Source organism: Puma concolor, chromosome E1 (assembly GCF_028749965.1).
Source record: "Puma concolor isolate L17-30 chromosome E1, mPumCon1.1.hap2, whole genome shotgun sequence".
Lineage (NCBI taxonomy): Eukaryota > Metazoa > Chordata > Mammalia > Carnivora > Felidae > Puma > Puma concolor.
The window spans coordinates 5491740-5516692 of record NC_141680.1 but is presented as its reverse complement, the minus strand read 5'-3'; the positions used below and the strand labels follow the sequence as shown (position 1 = coordinate 5516692).

The 24953-nt window shown below is 46.6% G+C and overlaps 1 protein-coding gene across 1 annotated transcript in view; it reads right to left on the bottom strand.

The window, feature by feature from the left end:
- Positions 1-24953, bottom strand: part of ADPRM (ADP-ribose/CDP-alcohol diphosphatase, manganese dependent) — a 293493-nt gene that overhangs the window by 855 nt on the left and 267685 nt on the right. The window lies entirely within an intron of this gene.

Below are 24953 nucleotides of genomic sequence, written 5' to 3'. Positions count from 1 at the left end.
TAAATGGACTGACACGGAAGGAGGTACAAGATAAGTGTCAATATGTGAGTGTTTATAAAAAGTGAGTTTTGTTAAAAAATAATTATTATTTCTATACACAAGGAAAGAGTGTGATATTGGCATAAGTGTTTTGGTTTTACTCTCTATATTTCGGAATGGTTTGAAAATGTTTTCATTTTTTTTAATGTTTGTTTTATTTTTGAGAGAGAGAGAGTGGGAGGGGGGAGGGCAGAGAGAGAGAAAGACAGGGGCTCTGAAGCAGGCTCTGTGCTGACAGCAGAGAGCCTCACACGGGGCTCGAACTCCCGAACTGCGAGATCATGACCTGAGCCGAAGTCAGACGCTTAACCGACTGAGCCACCCAGGCGCTCCTGAACTTTTTATACTAGGCTTGTACAAGAATCTCTGCTCCTTTTTTCTCCTGGAAGCTCCCTGAGAACAACAAAGACATCAAGGAACGGAAACATTTCATAGTTGATGAAACGGACACATGTTCATTACTTCAAACTACAACTAGCGAGTGGTAGGGAGAACACACACAGTTAAAATGCTCCTAAGGGAAGATGCTGTGAGATGGCTCTTGTCTCTGAGGTTCCCGGATGGGGTGGGCAAAACACAGAATTCTCCTAGAATTTTCATGGGGCGCCTGGGGGGGCTCAGTCGGTTGAGCATCGACTTCGGTTCAGATCACGATCTCATGGCTTGAGGGGTTCAAGCCCCACGTTGGGCTCTGTGCTGACAGCTCAGAGCCTGGAGCCTGTTTAGGATTCTCTCTCTCTCTCCCTCGTTCTCTGCCCCTCTCCCACCTCAAGAAATAAACGTTAAAAATTAAAAAAAAGACTTTTCAATACTTTTCTTGAGAAGAGTCAGTTTGGGATACATGGGTAGCGGAGAGGGTTTTCCTGAGAGCGGTTGCAATGGGATAGCAGGGAAGCAGGGAAGTTTTGTGAAAACTAGGACACTGTGGAGGAGAAATCGTAAAGTAAGAAGCATACATAAAGCCACCACTCTGATCTGCTGGAGAAAACTAAAGGCTGAGTCAACCCCCCACCCCCACCCCCATCCAAACAACTGCGACACTCACGCAGGTGGAGGAAGGAAGTGTTTGGAGGCAGCAGACCCCAGGCTACTGGCTCCCCCCAGCTCAGCCCTGCAACCCTTCCATGAACTCCATCCTAGGGAGAGCAATGGTCACAAAGAAAACAAGCCAGCCGATCTGGGTGGGGATCCTAGGAAAGGACACATCTCGGAAATACTCTAGAACAAAGTTGGTAAACATTGCTAGTGGAGTTCTACGTGAAAGAAAAGATAGCATGTGCTATTTGAAGTGAGAGCTCTGACGAGAGGTAACAGGGTTTGAGGAAGAAATGGCAGAACAATAGAAGGGGATGAGAAGTGGGTTGGCTAGGCTCAAGGGATACGTGGAAACGCAAAAGGAAAACATCTGGGAAATGATGGTAACACCGGAAGCAGTTAAAAAAAAAGAGAAAGAAAAAGAAGAAAATGAAATTCAGAAACACCATCAGGAATATGCGAGACGGGATTGAGAAAATGGGGCAAACAAAAAAAGAATTTGGAAAGAATAAAATGTTTCCAAGAAATAGAAAACGATAAAATAGATCAGGAAAGCTATTCAAAAAGAAGATGGGAAAACTTGGATGCGTCTGGAGATTTCTCCCATGGATGCGAAGAGGGATTGATTAATGCCAGCTGCAAAGTTACCCCTCATGAAGTTAGGGGAGTTCAGTGAAACATTCTAGTTAAGAAAGGATTCCATCCAGACACCCCGTGTTAGTTATCTATTGATACATGACACAATGCTCCAAAACTCAATGGCTTAGAAAACCGAACATCTATTATCCCATGGTTTCTGTAGGACAGAGATCTAAGCGTGGCCTCAGTGGGGTCTCTGGCTCGGGATCACCCGCAAGGCAGCAACCGTGGGGGTTGGTCTGAGCTGTGGTCATCTCAAGGGTGGGCTGGGGAGGACCCATTTCCAAGTTCACTCATGCAGCTGTTCACAGGATTCTGTTCCTTGAGGGCTGTTGGACTGAGCACCTTGGTTTTTCTCTGGCTATTGGCTGGAGGCTGTCCTCAGATCCTGGCCATGAGGCATTTCCATAAAGTTCCTCACAATAGGATAGCTGGCCTCCCTCTGAGTTAGAGGTGCCAGATAAAACACAGGATAGCCAACTGTTTGACTCTCAGATAACAACGAATAATTTTCAGTGTAAGTATGTCTAAAATGTTGCATGAGACATATTTACACTAAATGATTATCCGTTGCTTGTCTGAAATTTAAATTTACCTGGGCATCCGCATTTTGACTTGCTAAATCTGGCAACCTTGCCCAGATGAGCCAGCAAGGGAGCTGGAGAGGACAAGAAAGGCAGAAGCACGGTCTTTTTGTAACTTAATAGTGGAAGTGCTATCCCATCACTTTTATGATATCCTGCCTGTTAGGAGCAAATCACCCAGTACAGCCCACTCCCAAGGCGAGAGGATTTCGCAAGGGCATGAACACCAGGGGAAAGGGATTGTTGTCAGGATCTTAGGGAGTCCCCAGTATACACCCTACACACACACGTAAACACACGAAAAGCAAATCATATACGTATACAGGTGTTGGTAAGACTTATCTATAGGAACAAAGTTACAAAACAGTGTCTAGAAAATTCTCAGGGTAGTACGGGGCAGGGGTGGGTGGGTGGGAGGTGAGTTTGGGGAGTAACTGAAATTCAGATATAATGTTCCCAAAGGAAATACTGGCAAAATCTTCAAGAACTCAGGGTGCAAAAGTCCTAGAACATTTCCCAAAACAAACAACAACACCAGAAACGAAAGCTACATGTCTGTGAAAACCACAGCGTGTGCTTAACCTTGAAAATGTATAATAATGTAAGTCACCAAAGACTCAGGAGTTGGGATATAGAAAGAAAGTAGGCGAGGGGATCACATATGCGGGCTGACTTCCTGGTGTTTCGAGGCAGGCTAGGCAAGGATGTTGAAAGATAGAATAGAGGTGATACATCAAGTAACAGAACTACGTGAACGTCATGTCATTCATAGGCTGAATCACAAGGGAACGGTAGAAAATGATAGAACCAAGTCAAGTCAGGTGATGGAAGATTCAGGGTGAAGAGAGAGGAGGAAGGGGAGTGCACCAGGGTCTTTATCTTAAGCAGTGGGTGCCATTAGGTACCATTTACAGGTGGAAATTCAAGAAAATATAACAGACAGCTGCTACGAGAACGAAAACAAAGTGTTTAACTTTCCAATTACCAGAAGGGAAGGATAGTCAAAAATGGAAAACAGATACTATAGATGGAAAAGTTTTGCTTTCGTTTTGAAAGTATTGAGAATAGAAAGAATTTATTTTTTTTTTTTTAATTTTTTTTTCAACATTTATTTATTTTTGGGACAGAGAGAGACAGAGCATGAATGGGGGAGGGGCAGAGAGAGAGGGAGACACAGAATTTGAAACAGGCTCCAGGCTCCGAGCCATCAGCCCAGAGCCTGACGCGGGGCTCGAACTCACGGACCGCGAGATCGTGACCTGGCTGAAGTCGGACGCCCAACCGACTGCGCCACCCAGGCGCCCCGAGAATAGAAAGAATTTAAAAACAAAACAAAACAAAACAAAACAAGAGGGGCGCCTCGGTGGTTCAGTCGGTTAAGCTTGTGACTCTTGATTTCGACTCGAGTCATGATCTCGCGATTCATGGGGTTGAGCCCTGCATTGGGCTTGGTGCTGACAGCATAGCACCTGCTTGGGATTCTCTGTCTCTCCCTCTCTCTCTGCCCCTCCCCTCCAATAAATACCGTGGACCAAAAAGTGTCTCCGGAGACTGTCTGATTAGAGTAGGGACTCCTTCCCCATTCTGTGCGTGGGGATGGAGGGAGGAACAGAAAAGGGGATCGTCAGAAGGGAGCACGGAGGAAGTGCTCAAGTCTCGCTTTCTCCGTTGAGAAAAGGAAGAAGGCTAGGCAGACTGGCGGAATCATCCCCTTACCTTCAATGTGCATCGTTTTTCTTCTCTAGCCAAGCGGCTCAGCAGACAAACCCGGGGTCCACGGGGATATTTCTGTTCCCACCTCCTGAGCCCGGCCCCGTGGAGCCACGTTGCTCCTTTGTTTTGTTTGGGACCGTGATAGGGGCAGCTTATTTATGATTCATGACGGCATCTACCGTAGGTCCGTGTATACTTGAACCCTGTGTATGCCGAATCCGTGGAGTATACAATGCCAGATAGTCACAGTGCGGTCTACTTTCTCTCTCAGAGTATGTAAAACTTCTTCGATCCATACAGTTGACCAGACACTGTACAATGAACCCATGTGACAAAATAAGAATGCCTCCTTTTTTTTTTTAATGCTTATTTATTTTTGAGAGAGAGAGAGAGAGAGAGAGAGAGACAGAATCTGAGCAGGGGAGGGGCAGAGAGAGAGGGAGACACAGAGTCCGAAGCAGGCTCCAGGCTCTGAGCTGTCAGCACAGAGCCTGACACGGGGCTTGAACCCACGAACCATGAGATCATGACCTGAGCCGAAGTCGGATGCTTAACCGACTGAGCCACCCAGGTGCCCTAGGAATGTCTAAGTTTTAACAGACAACAGGAAGAAATCAAGACCTAAACTTGAAAATGGTTCTCTCTTCTCGAAAGAAAATCTCCCCAAATTACAATACCAAATTCCCCCCTCCCTAATTTCGCATGGATGCTTTAGCCAGGCCAAAGGGGCGCGCTTTGATTTTTTTTTTTTTTTTGGCCACACGCTGAGTTTCCTCAGTCTTTGGCATTTCTACACTTGCGTTAATCCGATTCTGGGCTCTGACACGTCCTACTTTCCAAATGCACGAAAGGTTGGCATTCCTTTCTATGTGCTCCGTATCCCTTCCTTGTGGTAACCGACTCCCCTGCTCACGGTGAGTGTCTGGTGGGGATGTCCTTCGAGTATCTTCACCCCTTCTACCGGAGGACTGAGCATGCCACCAAGACAGGCGATCAGTGACCACATTCCCACAACCCCCCGGGTTGGTTTTGATCTGGACACAGGACCCGAGCAAGACCAATCAGAGACCTTTGGGGTGGGTGGGGGGATTTACATGAACATCAGAATAAAAAACATGGTTTCTCTTCCAAGAGCGAGAGCTCTCGAGACAACGTAAGCTTGAGGTTTAGCCATGGGAATTGCTGACCCGAGATGTCACGATGCCGCTGTCCCGTGAACAAAGCCTAACTGAAAATAAAAACAAGCAGAGACAAACAGCTGAGTGATGGTGAGTGACAGTGAGAAAGAGAACTGGGGCAATATCACGTGAACCTCTGGAGCCATCCCAGCCTGAAGCCAGATCCACCCAAGACGCCCCAGTTACACGAACCCATTACTTTCCTTGCACTGCTTAGACTGGTTGGGCGGGTTTCTGACTCTTTTAATTCAAAAAGTTTTGAGTAGCCCAGGCAATGAGACTCCCGTGGTTTCTGTGGTGTAGGACATCTCCTCCCCCAACACACAGACGAGGTCTGACGGCTGCAGAAACAGCAGATCCACAACAGGGTGAGCCTGGATCCACAACAGGGACCGTGTCGGACTGTGTCATCCCCAGAAGAGACCTGCCTTCCCCCCACACACAACACCTCAGTGGAGCAGGACAGAAACCACCTCCCTAAATTCCACGAAAAAAATCTCTCCGTTTTGGGCCCAAACGAGGAGCCTGCGATTTCAGTGAGAGGTCTGGGACACTCCTCACCTGACTCCAGGCCTTCTGCTTTCTTGATAAATCCAGTTACTGGGGACAGCTGCCACCAGCCCGAGCCTGGCCAGAGCTGTCTCCTAGAACTGGGACCTGAGTTTGCATCTCCCCGAGTAGTGCTTGGCCCCAAAGACTCCCCTTAGTGCATTTGCCAACTTGGCTCCGGATCAGGCACGAAAACATTATTGATTCAGTGTCGGGTTTTGCTAATATGGTGTTATTACGTCCAAGGCCCATCAATGCCTGGATATGCCTGCAATACCTATATGTTAGGAACAACAGAAGAGTTACAATTAAAGTCGTCCTTACTTGATAGATGGCGAGCACTGGGTATGCCACCGAGGGGCTTGGTGGCAAAATTGATTAGGAAGTGCAGCATAAGGCCTCTTGCAAAGACTTCCTCGCTCTCTGAATTTAACAGGATCAAGTCTCCAAAGCAGGCTCCAAACTACTCACCCAACTGTACGTACAGAGGAAGTAGGTAAGAAAGAGAAATTGTATCAGTCTGCCCTGCCCTGCTTGCTCTCCATGTAAATACCAGAAGAGATGGCTCATGAATGCTCAGCTTTTTAACTCATAGTGATTCTTCCTGGTAGCAACATTGGCCCTAATATTTCGCATTCATTTATCGATTCTTTACTAAGCACGTAATATGTATCAGGTGCTGTTCTGATAGGCATCGGGGATACAACAGGATGGGAAAAGTGATACCTGCTCACTGGGCTTACGTAATTATGGGAGAAACAGGCTACAATCAAGTAGGCTAATAAAAAGATCATTAAAATGTGGAACGTGATTTAAAAGAAATTTACATGCACTGTGCTGGGGAGTAACCTGGGTTGTGGCTTGGGTGGTTCGTGAAGGCCTTCCAAAAGTGAGATTTGAGCTGGATCTGATGAATGAGAAGTCATCTGCTTGTGCAAAGAGCCAGGAGAGGCACATTAGAGCTGAAATATCATGTGCAAAGGTCCTGAGGAGGGGCGCCCGGGGGGCTCAGTCGGTTGAGCGTCCGACTTCGGCTCAGGTCATGATCTCACGGTTTGTGGGTTCGAGCCCCGCGTCGGGCTCTGTGCTGACAGCTCAGAGCCTGGAGCCTGCTTTGGATTCTGTCTCTCTCTGTCCCTCCCCCACTAGTGCTCTGTCTCTCAAAAATAAATAAATGTTAAAAAAAAAATGTTAAAGGTCCTGAGGTGACGAAGACCTCAGGACATTCTCAGAATAGCCAGTGGGAGTGTAGCATGGATGGTAAGAAGAAAGGTACTGTGAGTGAATTTGGAGGAAGAGTTAAAGCCAGAGCAGATGAGGCCATGAGGAATATGGTGAGGACTCCAGAGTTCATTCCAAGGCCGCTGGGAAGTCACTGGAAGGTATTAAGCAAGCGAGAGAGAGAGACAGATAATTTGATTTACCAAAGTTGAAGATAGTAACTATCCCGGACCCGGGCCCACTGGGAACTCTCTCTACCTGGTGTCTGGGATGTTCAGTCCTTTGCATGGGGCAGAAGCCTGGCTTCTGATTAAGAGTCCCTCAGGAGGAAAGCAGGTAACAGTGGCTCCAGCAGGCGATCTGCAGAAGCTTCGGTGAGTACCACCCGTCATCATGCATGAGGGGAGAAGAGGGTGTGCAAACCAAGCCAGGCTGGGGAGACCTCCAAAGGTCCCCTTCTTTGATGTTCTGACACTAATGAGGAGTCACAGGTGAGAGGCAGAAGCAGACCCCCGCTGCCATCCCTCTTATGGTTAAAGAGGACCGGAACCTGGCCCCAGTTAGGGAAAGAGCGAACCGAGTTTCAAGGGGGCAATTGGCAGATTCCATCTGGGATGGGTGACAGATAACCAAGGACCTTCAACGTTGATTTTTGTGACTCGGGACTCAAGAAGAGGTCCGGACAGCCAGGCTACATTAATTTAATGGCACGTACGTTCACGCTCACACACACATACGCACGTACACACACGTCAATCACAGTCACGCCGCTGTTCCCACAACCCCAGATCATAAGGTTGCCGTGGAGGGCCCATCAACACGAGACCCACAGTGCTGGACCAGCTCGCACGAGCAGCTTGAGAAAAATATGGATTTCCACCCATCTCCTCTCTTTTGGCCGTTTTCTCTTGTGTACTCTTTTTTTTTTTTTTAACGTTTATTTATTTTTGAGAAGAGAGAGACAGATCATGAGCGGGGGAGGAGAGAGAAAGAGGGAGACACAATGTAAAACAGGCTCCAGGCTCCGAGCTGTCAGCACAGAGCCCGACGCGGGGCTCCAACTCACGAACTGTGAGATCACGACCTCACGCGGTAAGCCGAAGTTGGATGCTTAACCGACTGAGCCACCCAGGTGCCCCTAGATATCATTCAATTCTTATAGACACCCAGTGGGTTTCTCTTGAGGTTCCAGGACGGAAGTTGGAACCGAAAAGACAAGATGTCGTACTTCTCCGTGTTTGGCTTCAGGAATGCTCTATTTTCTACTAGGCAAACATGACTCTAATTGATAGACATTATGTTGTTTGTCATGCAAATGTGAGTTCACTTCGAAAGGGATTTTAAATTGATGACTGAATTCATTATTTTTTTTAATCCTAAAAGCCTTACACTTACACACACACACACACACACACACACACGCACGCACACAAATTTTCTTCATCCTCAAATACAGGCATTCTGCCAAACACTGATGGGCATGGCCGTTCTCCTTCGAAATTAATTAAAAACACTTATAATTACATAAATTTGATTTACAGCAATACTTGCTCTAATGCCAGTATTAACTTTCATGGTCTGGCTCTTCCTTTTCCTTTCCTTTCCTTTCATTTGGGCCTCGTTTTATGCTTTGAGGTTCTGGAGTGGCAGAAAAGCCAGGGTATCGATAGCCAACATTTGAGAAGCACCGTTCTCTGCCAGGCACTGTTCTCAACACTTTGGATATATTGCTCAAACTAATCCTTACTGCTGTATACCTAGCGGGCGTATACTGTATTATCTCTGTTTATGGATGAGGAAACTGAGGCACAGAGAAGTTAACTCTCTTGAGGTCATGCAACCATCATTGCGCAGAGCTGAGATTCATACCCACCCGGCTTGGCCCCAGAGCCCATTTCTTGGTTACTATTCAACACTGTGTCGCAAAGCAGAAGTAAACACCTCCCCCCGCCCCCGTCCCCCCGCAAGGAAGGCTGGAAAGGTAATACAGTTCCCCAGACAGGCAGAAATGAAAGATTTCTCTTTAACGTAAGCAGAAAATTGAAATTAGGATAACACGACGGGCTGCAGTGTAGAGGGAAGTTATTCTTGCTTGTTGAAAGAAAATGCTTCCCCGGGCACGCGCGTCCTCACTACAATGACACACACCTCCTGAACTTTCCGTGTTCGGAGGTGTTTTAAAATCACAAGACTTGGAAATCAAGTAAGAACCAGATATATAATTAACCTCAAATTGGAAACGTAAGTGTCGTGGGCTAGGTGACGCCGTGCTGAGATGAAACCTGGAAGCCCAGTGTGACAACGGTCCCAACGGCCACAGGAAGGTCGTCTGGGGCACACACATCTAGACCGCCTTGTGCCATGTGATCCCTGTGTCCTTCTACAGGGTCCTCCCCGCTAGGGCTTTGGCGAGACCTTTGTTCACACAGGGATCCAGGCAGCACACGGCCTCACTGGCTGGGAATGCCTCTGAGTTGTACAGGAGCACATTCAGTAAGCCACACAATAAAAGAAACTGCTTACGCGGGGCACTGAAATTGCATTGTTCCTAAAAACGGGGAAACAAATGCAACAAAATGCGTTTTTCTCGGGGTCTCATCAGGGCTCATTTCACTGCGCTTGGCATACAGTTTTAACAAGCTTAGTTACCAGGTTTTTCGAGCTATAGCAGATTGGAAGCCGCACGTTAAAAGACGGGAGAGATACGGCCATAGGCAGGAAGAGTAAAACGATTGAGAAATGCCAGCTGAGGGCTGAGAGCGCGAGAGAGCAGGATCAATCACGAGGCTGTTTAGCATCAACCCAAACTGCCCCCAATACAACGGGTCCCAGTATAGAACAATATCATAGCTGACGCGCCCAGCGATGACTCAGACTCGCAAAGGAAAGCTTAAATGGTTTCCTTCAAGCTCTGTAGGATGTCAGGAAATGTAAAATGCACTTGTCAAAGTTGTGCATTGAAACCAATTAACGCTAAGAAGGGGTTCTGGTGCTTCAAGGGCAAGCCCCCTGAACTGGCCCATTTGGAACTGGCCAGTTCCTGAGACGTTGTAATTGAGATTTGTTACAATGATAACGTCTCGTCTGCGTGTGTTCTTTCTTCGATTAGAATGTACGGGCATTGAGAACAGGGACTGGGGACATATTTCTGGCCTTTGTGGTGCCCAAGATAGACGGCTGTTCGTGCCATCATCGTCGCCATAATCACCGTGCGTTGTCCCAGGCTTCATGCTTAATGAGTCCTCGTGACATGTCTACGTGTGGTCCTGCCATTAGCCTTACCTTGTGGCTTTGTGATGTGCTCACTACGTTTCCCAGAATCCCCTTTGCAGGGTGCTTCTGGTTAGGGTGGGCCCTACGAGGTATTTTTGGTGCCAGATTCTGAGGGTGGCTGTGACACGGCTGCCATTTTGTTTTTGTACTCCCCCCACCTTGTTGGCCTGGGGCCGCAGCAATGAACTGGCTCCACCTTCCCCTGGACCCTCCTTCTTCTTCACCATCCCCTGGGCCAGGGGTGCGTTTGGCTGTGCGATGAAGGATGCCAGCCTCTCTTGTAGGACACCCACCTCTTTGAAGTGGGAGGCGGTGAGGACTGACACCAGTTTGGGTTGGCCCTGGCCTGCTCCTACTCGTGTCCATGGATTCCAACTTGTGCTTCTTCACCGCCTTGCAACCATCTGCCTGCCCCACAGATTTCAAGTACCAGCATCAGGCAGGGACATAGAGCCTCCCCAGGGACTGTTGGACGGACACGATCGACCAAGGCCGAATCCTTGACATACATATTCTAGCGTGGCCCTGCTTCTGGGATTGAATTCTAACTGACCTTTTACAGAAGAGGAGAGTGACTTCCAGAAAGGGTAAATAATTCGTCTGAGTCCTCAAGGCAAGCAAAGAGGTAGAACCAGGCTTAGAACTTAATCTGACTCTGGCACTCACATTCTTATTTGTTAGGTCATGTGGCCTCTTGAATACAAATTCACCAAGTGAATGAGTTCATATAAATATAATATCCAAAATGGTAAGAGCTGCTGAGTCAGGAAGTTGTTATTTTCCTGAGTACCTACTTGGTGCCCAGAGAGCCTGGACCTGGCGTGGGGCAAACCACTTGCTCCAGAACCTTCTTTGTGATCTATGACAATGGGTCCTTTTCATCCCATCCATGACCAAACAATCACCAAATCTGTGGATTTGGTAGATCTGTACCAAACAATCACCAAATCCAGGTAGAGCTGTAAGCATAGCTCTCTCCTCCTTTGAAAACACGGTTTAGAAGCATCTTTGCAGACACGACTGTTGGTAGGATATGTGAAGATCACAGATAAACAGGCATAAATTAGTGTCAGAAAGGGCTGCGGGACAATGATTTTATTTTCCATTCAATGTGCTTCGGTTAGGGAAATACATGACTAGTCACTGCTACTTAAAGTAACAACAGAGAAGATTAATCCAGACACGCCCGTATCTTCTGAATAGAGGCAGGCAATTTGCAGACACCAGTGTTGCTTAACTCTAAAAAAACAACCTGACATTTACTTCTTTTTAGGAGTTTTTTTTGTTTTTTCCTTGCGTGACAACGTCTTTACCTTTAAACGATTATCTGCACGCTGAGTAATAACATGTAACATGTTCTTGGATCCTGTCCTCCAGTAATTTTGATTAAGAGAGATGAAAAGCAGCCCAAACGTTTAGAGTAGTATTCATTGTTTTAAAACGATGAAATTGGCCAGAAAGGGCTCTTTGAAGGCTGGCTGGCTGGCTGCTGGAAGCCGAGCTGTCCCAGCCTGAGTGGCAGGGCCCGGGCTGTGGACGGATTGGTGACTGCAGGGCGGCCCGCCGACAGGGAAGCTTCTCGTCCTCCCGCTTTTGGGTAATTTGGCCTTAAAACTACCGGGGGTATTGTCTGTTGGGGAATGGCCCTCGGCAGGCCCCCCGGGAAAAGAACCATTAGGGAAGAAAATAAGGTCCCGCAAGAAATTGTGCGGCCTTACGTTTCGCCCTTGCCATCCTCTATGGAGACTCCTCTACTTACAGGAAGGATAGCCTCATGCCTTTGCCAGCAAGAGGGCCTGTAAAGGAGAGACATATGGATTTGAAAGCCCCACTCCAGCAACTAAGGAGTGTACCTCTGGGCACAGGTGACTTCAACCCCTAGGCCCACCTGGCCCCCCGGAGGCATTCCAGATGATGACTGAACCTAGTCGGTTAAGCTACAGAATGGTTCATTGGTTCCTAGGTGCGTTGTCTCTCTCAGAATGTATGAGGCATGGGTTTCTAAGGCTTTTTCGGCCTCTTTCTGGCACCTCGGACCGAGGCAAACACATTGTTCTTCTGGCCTCATGTGGTTAGGAGGTCGTGTCCCTGTCACTGTTCCACTTGAGGTGCTGAGAAATCGAGGGCCTCTCACGAGAACAGCAAAGCAAATGCTTTGTAGATTATAGATAAACGCAGATGCGTAATGGAATAATGTAAGAAATTAATCTATAATCAAAGGGTAGGCGGGCAAGTTAGGGGAAAATCGCCATGTTACTTCTTAAAGGTCGTTTATACATAGGAGCATTTTCAAAATTAGGTAATGTTAGAAAAACATCGTTGACGGATGCTACAAGGAAATCACTAGCACATCTAATGCCACGTTTACTGCAATAAATCGGCCAGTTCAACCCACTGCCGTTGCCTGTGTCCATTTTTATGTTAGTTTTAGTTTTTTATTTTAGTTTTTATTTTATTTTCACCGATGTTTTTTTTACTACATCAAAGAAACAAAACATATGGATACGTATGTTGCCTGAGCTAGAAGGAAGAGGAAAATGGACAACTTCTACACTATTGTTTCTAAGAAACACGAGGTACAAGGGGAATATCTTTGCTAAGCTCTAAGTTCGCACAAAGAAGCTAGATTTGCTATTCTCCAAAAAGTGAAGGGCCCCGTGACGCAATATACAGAAATAATTTAACGCCTTTTCACAAGAATGTGAGTCAAGCTTTGCTGAAGTTTCTGGTTCGACGAAGGCATTTAAAATGTTATTTATTGGGGCGCCTGGGTGGCGCAGTCGGTTGAGCGTCCGACTTCAGCCAGGTCACGATCTCGCGGTCCGGGAGTTCGAGCCCCGCGTCGGGCTCTGGGCTGATGGCTCGGAGCCTGGAGCCTGTTTCCGATTCTGTGTCTCCCTCTCTCTCTGCCCCTTCCCCATTCATGCTCTGTCTCTCTCTGTCCCAAAAAAAATAAATAAAAACGTTGAAAAAAAATTTAAAAAAAAATGTTATTTATTTATTTATTTATTTATTTTTAGTGTTTATTTGTTTTTGAGAGAGAGTGACAGTGGAGGAGAGGCAGAGAGAGAGAGAGAGAGAGAGAGAGAATCTGAAGCGGGCTTCAGGCTCTGAGCTGTCAGCACAGAGCCCAACGTGGGGCTCGAACCCACAAACTGTGAGATCATGACCTGAGCTGTAGTCGGATGCTTAACCGACTGAGCCACCCAGGTGACCCTCCACTTTTTTTTTCATAATTTTTTAAATGTGTAGTTACTTTTGAGAGAGTGAGAGAGAGCGAATAGATTCTTCACTCTTGACCAAAAACCGCGAGGGGACACCTCTACCATCCATCACAGTATTTATAGGGTTGGCTCCGTGTGGATTTGGCTATTGCAAAAACAAAACAAAACAAATCTGCACGTAAATGATAACGGGTGTTATCCTTAATGATATTCCAAGGAATATGCCACAGAATCTGAAGGCAATCCCAAAGAACATTCCAGATGCATTTTAAACAATGGTGACACTATAAGAATAAATGCACAGCCTTATGCATGAGCTGAAGTTGGATGCTTAACCAACTGAGCCACCCAGGCACCCCTGTTTTTTATTTATTTTTGAGAGAGAGAGAGAGAGCATGAGCGGGGAAGGGGCAGAGAGAAAGCAAGATGGAGGATCCCAAGCAGTCTGTGCACTGACAACAGAGAGCTCAATGCAGGGGACATGGGGCTTGAACTCACGAACCGTGAGATTATGACCTGAACTGAAGTTGGAGGCTCAACTGACTGAGCCACCCAGGCGCCCTTCTATGAAGGTGTTTTAAATGCCCATCCAGGGGCACCTGGGTGGCTCAGTCGGTTAAGCATCTGACTTCGGCTCAGGTCATGGTCTCACGATTCGTGGGTTCGAGCCCCATGTTGGGCTCTGTGCTGACAGTTCAGAGCCTGGAGCCTGCTTCAGATTCTGTGTCTCCCTCTCTCTCTGACCCTCCCCCGTTCATGCTCTGTCTCTCTCTGTCTCAAAAATAAATAAAACATTAAAATTTAAAAATAAATAAATAAATAAATGCCCATCCACGCTCAACCCTGCTCCTTCCATGCCTACCTGTGTGGTAGTTTTCATGCATTTCTGGCTGGATGTCAGAGACAAAGGCCAAGAGGTTATCCAGAATTTCATCCCTGTTCTGCTGGAAGTAGGTTTGCAGGATGGCCATCTTCTCCTGGGTCTTGCCCACCAGTGCCACAGCTGCCCTGGAATCCCTGAGCTGCTGCTTCCTTGGCCTTGAACTACTCTCTTTGCAGAGGGTTTTTTTCAATTTCATCCTGAGCTTCTTCTTGGGTCTGTTTCAGCTTCTGGGGCCTCGGAAACCTTCTCAGAGGCCCGCTTTCTGGCCCAGATGCCCTGCAACTAACTGGCTGGCCACGGTGGTGGTGACTCTGAGGCCGAGGTGAGTCTAGGATTTTTCCAGATGGAGAGGAATCTCCCTCATCCTACTATGCGGATTCCAAATGTGAGGGCAAATGCTCTCATCTGAAAGTCAGAAGATCTGGGGTCTGATCTCGGATGTATCACTAACAGCTGTGCAACCTTAGCAAGCCTGGTGCAACCTTGGGCCTCGGATGGCACATCTGTGAAGGGAAGTGTCTCTAAATTACTTCCACAGGTTATTAGCATCTGCCACCCAGGAATAGGACAATCAAACGAGAAGTTACAGTTTCATAACATATGTTCCTTGCAGGATGTACGTAAAAATCTGAAACAATATGATCACGTGTAAATCCAATCCCAAGGTGGTAAGAGCAGTGTCTCTTCACATGGACCTGAATCTCCTAGGAACTGCTCCTCCACCAGCTTTGCAAGACTCCCTTCTGGAAAACCAAATGAGATCCTATCTGATTAGTTCTCAAAGCTCAAGGAAGGCTCAGGAAATAGGAGGGACATCTACGACCGCAACAGGAAGGTAAGATGTCAGTCCTTTTGAGACGGTCCCTGGACTCACACTAGTGGTTTCTTCTTGTTGAGCTAATATGTGTCGGGACCATGGGAAGTTACCAGAAAAGAATTATGAGGCATCAGAGCTATCTTTGAGGAGCTTATGATCACGTGGAATGTGTACTGATGAAACAGGATGCCAGAGTTAGAAGAGCCTCAGACATTGTCCAAATCGGTGGCTCTCAGATTTGGCCTGTATCAGAATTGCCCAGATGTTCTGCTAAAAACACAGCTTTCTAGGGCGCTTTTAAGAGCTTGGGGATAGTCTCAAACTACGGCTAAGTTTTTCATCAATTCAGAAACATTCACAGAGTACTTCCTCCACGTCAAGCCCTAGGGAAGGATTAGATGAGGTTGGGAAAAAGACAGACTCTGCCTCTATCTTTACGGGGTTCACATTCTCACGGGGAGAAAAATGAATATGTTTTACACTGTCCTTGACCTTTTATTTCTCTTTCGCTGAACATACTGCATTTTTTTTTTTTTTTTTGTCTGTATGCTTTAACATCTTAACATTCAATTCCTCTCAACATTTTGGCCTTATCTTCCCTGGAAGATTCAGGCTGCGTAACGTGAGTACCCTCCTTTACTGATTCAGCAACTACGTATTAAAATATATTGAGATTCACTCAGGAGTGAGGCAGGAGTATAAGGTAAGAGCTCTGAAGGAATCCTTCAAGGTGGCAGGTGAGGTGAATGACCAAATTGTGATGTCTTAAGCATGCCCTGAATTCTCTGACACGTCCCACAGCAAGAGGTGGGGTTCTGCATCCTCTCCCCCTTGAATTTTGACATGCGTGTGACAGCTTTGGCCAAAAGTGTATACATAGCAGGAGAGTTGTTCTGGGTCATCCAAAGCTGGGTTCTCAAAATCAACACAACCACCTTGTTGACTGGAACATTCGTGCTGGAAACCACGAGTCCCACGTAAGAAGTCTGACTGCCCTGAGGTTGCCATATTGGGAGGAGGTCCAGGCTATGTGTGAAACACCTGTGCACAGGGGTCTCCCAGCGGAGATCCTGGTTCATAGGCAACATCCACCGCGGGACATGTAAGTGAAGACAGTTCCAGATGGTTCCAGCCCTCAGCCATTATGTCTTCCCAGCCAAGTTTCCAGACATCTCAGAATGAAGACAAGCCATTCCGCTAGGGGACTAGACCCACTGAATCTGTGAGTATAATATGTCTTAGGCCACTACATTCTGGATAGTTTATCATGTGGTAATTGAAACGAAAACACACAACCATGCCTGTTTTCATTGACCTTCATCCTTGTAAACTACAATCAGTGCTTTTCCCACATCTTTTCCAAATCTCTATCCCAATCCTTTTCAACGTCCTATAACCTGCTATCCTATCTCTTCTCTCTTCCCCCTCTTGCTCTCTCTTTTTTTTCTCTCTCTCTCTCTCTCTCTTTCTCCAACCAGCCTCATCTTCAAATATACCTAGTTCTCCATGAACTTTGTTAGACACCCTGTCACCTCTTTCAGCCTTTGCCAGACCTGGCAGTGACCATGCCACGGAAACAAAAACACAGTAAATGACGTTACAATTTTCACACTTATAAGGGTCTACCCATGGGGAAAAGATTCCCAAGCCCCAGTGTGTGACTTGCTTGTTTCCAAATTATTTGTAAAACCACTTTTATACTCCCAGGGAGAAATGATTCTTCCCTGTTCATCAAAAAAATGATCACAAGGTAATTTAGAGGCCCTATGATTCTTACTTAACTTTCAATATTCTGTACGGGAAAATTAAAATGAATGCCCCCTCGTGAGGCGGGGAATGTGAATGACAACTCTTATTCTAAGTTAACATGCTTTCAGTTCTGCACTCAGATTAAACCTATATAATGATCTAATATCATACAGATGCCCGTAGTTTCCCCTTTGCTTTCTAAGCACACAGTGCTTGCTACCTTAGCACTCATCAGAAGAGGAGAAAGCTTACATTAAAACAAGACCACCTTGGGGCGTCTGGGTGGGTCAGTTAAATGACCCAACTTCGGCTCGGGTCGTGACCTCACAGTTAGTGAGTTTGAGCCCCGCGTCAGGCTCTGCACTGACAGCTCGGAGCCCGGAGCCTGCTTCGGATTCTGTGTCTCCCTCTCTCTCTGCCCCTCCCCCTGCTCACACTCTTTATTTATCTCAAAAATAAATAAACATTAAAAAAAAAAAAAAAAAGACCACTTCTAGAAGCTTGCTAGCACGCTAGCTGGGACCTGACACCCTACAGCTACTGCCGGCCAGTCAGTAAAGGAACCCACGATTAAGAGGAATGTAGAATTCAGCATCAGCACATGCCAAGGTCATGATGCAGTGAGAGAGACGAGGTGGGAGAAATACTGACTTGCATTCACTTGGAGTCGGGGTAGAATAGAGAGAGGGGACCCCAAGAGTTCTGGAAGAAGACGGCTACCCAAGAACCATAATCCCATGAGAAGATGTGCATGACCACAATGGCTGAGATCCCTCTCCTCCCCAGATACACAATGCCAGTGGCCACAGACTGACCAGGATCGATTTCAAGAGGCAACAGAAATCACTCCAATACTCCAACATTGGCAGTTGGGTAACAGGAGAAAATGAAACCTCAGAAGAGCTGAAAGGGTCAAATGACTAAAAAAAAAAAAAAAAAAAAAAAAGCAATGTCTGCAACAGGTAAAAGTTGAAAAAAATTCATTAGCTCCTAGGGATGTAGAGTCCTTGGTCTTGGTGGCCTATAAAGTCACGAGGGTGTAAATATCTATGTCCATTATTTGGGCCATGGTATGGGTTTCACGGGTGTATATTGGCCAAAGTTGTCAAACTATACACTAAGGAAGTGCAGTTTGTCATATAACAATTGTACCTCGGTAAAGCTGTGAAAAAAAGAAAGAAAAAGGCCACAGGTTCAAACTAACAAAAAAAAAAAGTAACTTCTTTTGTTTACTGGAGGCATTTTCTGCACCTAAGGGTATAAATGCACATTCGAGATAGCTCCTGAGTGTACCACTCAGCCCTAGGGAAAGCTAGAATATAATTTATTTTATTTACTTACTATTATTATTATTTTTTTGAGAGACAGAGCCGCAAGCCACGGAGGGGCAGAGAGAGAGAAGACACAGAATCAGAAGCAGGCTCCAGGCTCCGAGCTGTCCGCACAGAGCCCGACGCGGGCCTCGAACCCACAAACGCTGAGATCGTGACCTGAGCTGAAGTCAGATGCTCAAACAACTGAGCCACCCCAGGCGCCCCTAAAACCAGAATATAATTAGCACCCAGGCGCATCTCAATCTTTCTTCCAAAACCATTAGATAGGATTTTCTTAGAGGAAAGAAATTTTCCCGGCTCTTGACATCTGGTTGAAATATCGAAAATAAGGTACACCTAACACAGAGGCCTTGGCATATTCAATTCTCCATGTCTGTCAGGAGAGAAAGACAGGCACCTCACTGCACAGTGTGATTTATAGCAACGAGAACATGAGAAAGCGTGTTTTCTTCTTTTGCAAGCTGAAGGACTCTTCCAATTAACAGAGAACGGGTCTTGTTTTTGCTGCGTTGGGGACGGGAGGGGGATGTTTGCAAACACCCGTGTACCCGTGAGGAATGGAAGACAGTGGAGTTGTAGTTCGAACGTGTGGTTTCACAAGCCAGAAGGACCGTCACAGACAAGGACGTCACATGGCGTCGAAAAGCATGCGTAGGAGAACTGCAGTTCCCACATTCTGTCAAAATGGATCATCCAAGCAGACCACCGTGCTCTTTATCAAACCAAAGATGAAGAAAGTACCTGAAGCTTGAAAATGCTGTTTTGTTTGTTGTTGTTGTTGTTGTTGTTGCTTTCTGTTTTGTTTTTGTTTTGGTGTGTATGCCTCCTGACTCGATGGGTTCATTCACAAGCACTTACTGAACTGTCAGATGTCAAGGACGCAGACAGGATAATAGGGGTATATTGAACACTTCCTTGACAACTTGGGACTCATAACCTACCTGGGGGAAACGAAAGAATAAGCAATTTAAACACAACTTACCAATGGCGGGAATAGAGATGCTTCTCAGGCATAATGGGAGACGAAACTCTAGCTGGAGAAATCTAAAAGTGCTTGGCGCAGAAGATGACCAGTGACTTAGGTATTCAAGGAGGAGTTGGAAGTGGAAGCATAAGTAAGATATGCTGATATGTTCCAGGCACCGGAAAGAGTGAACACATGAAGGGTTGTGTGTGGGTCCTGTGTACGTGTGGATGAACTCTTGGCAAATGAAAATCCGATCAATGCTAGGGAATTATGGGTGTCAGGTAGGAGACTACTGGTGGCAGCTATGGAAGGTGGGAAGTCTCCTGTTGATGTGGAGGGTAACAGCACAGAAAGAACAAATGGGGAGTTTTAAGGACATCCACGTGGTACACCAGGGCATGGGCAGCTAGACCAAACAGTGGGCTGGAGACTGTGGCAAATGCCCCAATATCCCACAGAACAGAATGCCTCATCCAGGTGTGACGGACTGGGGATGGGACCATTTGCCAGCCAGGGGCCCGAGTCAGTGGCTTTACCTAGAAAAGACACTGTCCTGTCATGAAGTTAACCTTCTGATATTGTCCATAGCTCTAGGTCCCTCTCAAGTCCTCAGGCTACCCTTAAGCTTAAGACCTCGATGAGATGATTCCAGAAGGATCTACTCAATCCAGTTTGGTGAACAAATTCCAGACACAGATAGAAGCTTTATTGTTCAAAGATGAAAAGGGGCGCCTGGGTGGCTCAGTCGGTTGAGCGTCCGACTTCAGCTCAGGTCATGATCTCGCAGTTTGTGAGTTCGAGCCCGGCATCGGGCTCTGTGCGGATAGCTCAGAGCCTGGAGCCTGCTTGGGATTCTGTGTCTCCTTCTCTCTCTGCCCCTCCCCCACTTGTGCTCTGTATCTCAAAAATACATAAATGTAAAAAAAAAAAAAAAGATGAAAAAGTAGAAACGAGATAATAAGGGACCTCTGAAAAGATCCTAAACACAGATGGATGGTATAATACTTATGAAGCAAGAGGGGAACATTTAAAAAAAAAAAAGATTTACTGCATACATTTTAGACATTGTCTTGTATCATCAACAATATGAAAACAAAAGACAACACAGTGAGATCAAAAGGCAGCTGCTAAGGAGTTATAAAAAGGGAACTAGATGAGATAAGCAGAGAATGTTAGTATTAAATGTGTGAAAAGAGATTTTTTAAATGCATAAAAAAGTAAAAGAATCAACAGCACACACACAAAAAAATCCCATCAGCAATATGGAAGACAATTTTGAGGAATTCACCCAAAATCAGGAAGGAAAAATAAAATAAAATCAAGAAAGGGGCAATGCTAAAAATAGAAAACAGAAAGGAGAGATCCAAAGTTCCTATCATGCGAAGGGTAAGAGCTATTTCCTCAGGCCCTCCAAGGGTTTCTGCACAAAAGTGTGGGGATAGAAGCGCAGACCTTCATCCAGTGTGACAGTTTGTTGAAATACACAACATGGCTGGCATGAGTGGGTTTTTCGTGGAGACCTGAAAAGAGCTGAAGGGTATGATTACAGGGATGTGGTGAAAAGAACTGAAGTGTATGATTATGGGGATGGGGATGAAGTCACTGAACTCAGAGCCCAGCCAGGACCTGCAGAAGCCACTTCGGGAGGAGAGTAAAATTAACTGGTGTCCAAGGCAATGGCATTTGCGCTTCCAATGGCAGTGGGACCCCAAGTGACAGCTGCTTGTACCTTGTTTCCTCGCTGAGTAGGCTCACCTGGGTTCTCTACAGCTCTCTTCACATGGTCTTTCATTCTTGCGTGTGACAGCCACTGAGATGGGGCCGGGGACAGAACAGACATGTAATGGGGCTTAACGTCTGGTGTTGAAGATAGATATTAATCGAATCATCACGGCGTAAAGTTTATAATTACAAATTGACGTGAGTAGACAGCAAAGGAATCCATGAGGGACGAGGGGGTCAGAGAAGGTCTTCATGAAAGAATGATACTAGAGTTGAGACCAGAGTGGGGCAGCATGCTGGGAAGTTTGGGCGTTTGGGGTTCATCACAAGATCAGTGGGAAGCCACTGGACATTTCTAAGCAGAGACTGGAAAGAATGACTCTGCACTGTGGAGAAAAGGTTGGAGGGCTCAGAGTAGACGTGGCGAGACTAATTAGGAGTCCAGCCAAGAGTGATGATGGCTCGGATCCCGGTAATGGCAGTGGAGATGGGAAGACGTGATCAGGGTACTTAGGAGCTAAAACTGGCGAGGTGTGGGACTAGATCCGGTGTGAGGCCTGAGGGAGGAAGAGGTTTCCTGAGTTTCTGGCCAGCTCCATGAGTCTCATTTCCATTTAGAGGTTCAAAGTAAGCAAGTCAGCAAGTCAGATGGAGAAAGGGAACCCTTACGAGCTGCAGTTTTGCTCTTTCTCTGAATAGCCTACTTCCCAGCCCCTGAACGACATCCCCCAACTCCTGTCATTCATTAAAGGTAAGAGGACAGAATCTCCTTCCTGGAAATTCCTCAGAAGTTCTGGCTAACTAGAGAGAGACCCTCGTTCTATGCAGGCGCAGTTCAGATTGTGGTGGTTTGAAGGCCAGCCCACACCCTCTGGGAGGCTACAGATGTTTGCCTCTGTAGTGAGTTTGTAAGTACCTTCTTTTAGTCTGTTAACTGCGTAATTGCCCTCTGGAAGATGGTCCAGCAGGGAAACGGAAGCCAGTATGCAAGTCTCTCTGTCTCCTTTCTAAGGGCATTAAAGCCCCCACTCTGGCCACCGGAGGAAAGCAGAACTGTGCTAGCTCTGTTCCCTAAAGTTTCTACCATGGACCTTCACAGGACATTCTCCAACTTGGTGATGCAGATGAGAAGACATCAGGTGCCAAGAGTTGACCCCATTAATCATGCCCTCCTTCCTGAAACATCTCCTGTCCTTGGCTTCTGGGAGCCATTTCTCCGCTGCTTCTCCTCCTATATCATCGGCTGCTCTTTCTAAATCTCTGCTGATTCCCATGCTTCTTCTTAACCTTTAGAATTTGAAGTTTCCTAAGGCTAAGTCGTTGGACTGCTTTTATGCTCCCTTCACCCTCACTCATTCCCTGGTGATTCCAGCCAGTCCTATGGCTCTACACAGTACTTATACCCTGATGGGTTCCTGGTCCGCATCTCAAGCCTCAGTATCTCCCTTAGCTGTCCAGATGCTTCCTTCCCACATCTCTATTTTTTATATGAAGCCTAATGTTTAAATCTGAATGCTTGATGGGGTGCCTGAGTGGCTCAGTCGGTTGGGCATCCAACCTTGGCTCAGGTCATGATCTCACGGTCCGTGGGTTCGAGCCCTGCCTCGGGCTCTGTGCTGATGGCTCAGAGCCTGGAGCCTGCTTCGGATTCTGTGTTTCCCTCTCTCTGCTCCTCCCCCACTTGTGCCCTGTCTCTCAAAAATGAATAAATGTTAAAAAAATTTTTAAAAACATATGAACACTTGATGTCCTGCCCTCCCTCATTCATTGTTCCTCCATAGACTCCCCACCTCAGTTCATAACACCACTCATCCACTTTTACTGACACCAAAAGCATCCTCGCCCTCTAAGTATACAAGCAATGACTATCAGCCCTACCTTCGAGGTATATCTTGAATCCAGTCACTTGTCTCCGGATATCCACCAGCACCATTCTGTCCACACTACCATTATCTTTCTTGGACGTCTGCCTTGGCTTCCTAAGTAGACTCTCTGTTTCTGTATGTTCTCCGTTCGTCACCCAGAAGTCAGAGTGATCCAAGTAAAACATGAACCAGAGTATGCCATCCCTTGTTCTTCCCTCTCCAGGGGGTCTCATCCTACTTAGATCAATTGCAAAGTCTGACTGTGACCTAGGAGGCCCTTGGCCCACCTCTCCAGCCTTACCTCCAGCCCCTCTCCCATCACTCACCAGGCTCAGCCACACTGGCCTCCTCGATATTCCATGTACACATCCAACACCTTCCAGCCATGTGGTGCTTCTTCGTCCCGTAGGGCATGGCTGCCTTATTGCTTCATTCAGGTGTCTGCTTCAACCTCACTTCTTCAAAGAGACCTCCTTGGTAATTTTTTAAAAAATACCCAGCCCCCACCACTCTTTATGACCTCACTCTGCTGTATATTTCTCCAGAGCATGTATCGCTATCTGACGTAAGGACTCTACATCTTTGTTAGTTTCTTCTATAAAACTATGAGATCAGGCAGTCAGGGACTATGCCCACCTATTTGCTGCAGTATCTCCAGTGCCTGGTAGGGTGTCCACTCGTGGTAGGTGCTCCATAAACATGTGCTGAATAGTTGAATGAATGGACGGATGAATGCCTACCTCTATTTTCAGAAGGTTAAGGAGAAAATACCCATGGGATCCAAAGAGCACACACAGGAAAACAGTGGCCGTCTGAGAGTGTTACGTGAGTTTTGGAACAAGTTGAGGAATATCAGGGGGAGGTAGACTGGAGATGGGGGAAAACAAGCTGCAATTAAAAAAAAAAAAGACTTATGGTGCCTTGTTGAAAGGAAGGAGGACAAAACAAAATCAATATGTAAGGGTAGTAAGCTTAAATATTTCCTGAGACTGTAGAAACCCTGGAGTGGGAATATATATAATATATTATATACACATAATATAAACAGGAGAAGGACATTCTAAAAGGGTCAAATGCATTATGGAAAAGCAGAGGGAGAGCAAAGAGGCGGAAAAGAATAAAAATATGACTCTGATGTGTTTACAAAAAGCCATGATGTCCTTAACTGAATGTTTGTGTAAATGGTTTTGTTTTTCCTGGCGGTGGGAAAGGAAGTGCAAATACTGTATAGACACTATGGAAGTTCATTTTACAGTTTTTGAAAGATATCGTCATGACGAGAATACAAAGCTACACTGCTGGGATGGGAGAGTTAACTTCAAAGAGCCCGCTCAGAATGCCAAGTGGCCCTGAATCCAGAGCAGCGAGAAGACCCGGGACTCCGGTTGCTGGATAGGTGAGGTAGCTTGAGAGCGCTCAGAGCAGGTCTAGTTTCCAAAAGAAATATATTTCCCATGCCAGCTCGCCTCTCCAGAAGCCATCCCTTTGGCAATAGTGATTGTGAGCCACGCAGGTGAGCAGGTGTAGACAGGTAGAGGTGGAGATGTGACTCAGAGAGTGTCTAAACAAAGACAGGCTTCCTGAACAACCAGCAGATGACAGCAATGACAACTTCTGCCAGAAGGATGGCTTCTGCCATCTTTAACTTACCCCCCCCCCCAGATAATAGGAGAACCCATCTTTCCTGACTTCTCCCTCAAGTTTTAGCCCTGAACTCTGGAAGGCCTGCTGGAAAGGTGTCTCGAGAGCTCCACGGCAGTGGTGAGCACACTTTGCAGAGCTTCTTGGAGGCCAGCTCTGAAATCCTGCAAGGCCAAAGTCAGTGGTCCATCCTGTGTATCTTTAAACTGATCTGGAGACAGAGTCGAGCCAGAAGCACCAGTCCTGATGCTTTTCCATGCTGGAGGGAAAGAACCACCTTTTCACCCAACGAAGGACACTGCCTACCAGGTTGGGACAACCAGAGAAGGCCCAGCCTCAGTCACCTGTTGGCACTCTCCTCCTCCTGGTGCCATGGAAGGAGTGTCCTGAGCAGACATGGGGTGAAGAAATCTCTCCAGTGCTACAAAAACAGCCACTCTTAGACTAAAAGGACAGCTTATATTCCAGTTGCAAAGTTTGTATGGTTCTTTTAGACGCCTGGGGCAGGTGAGAGGAAGGA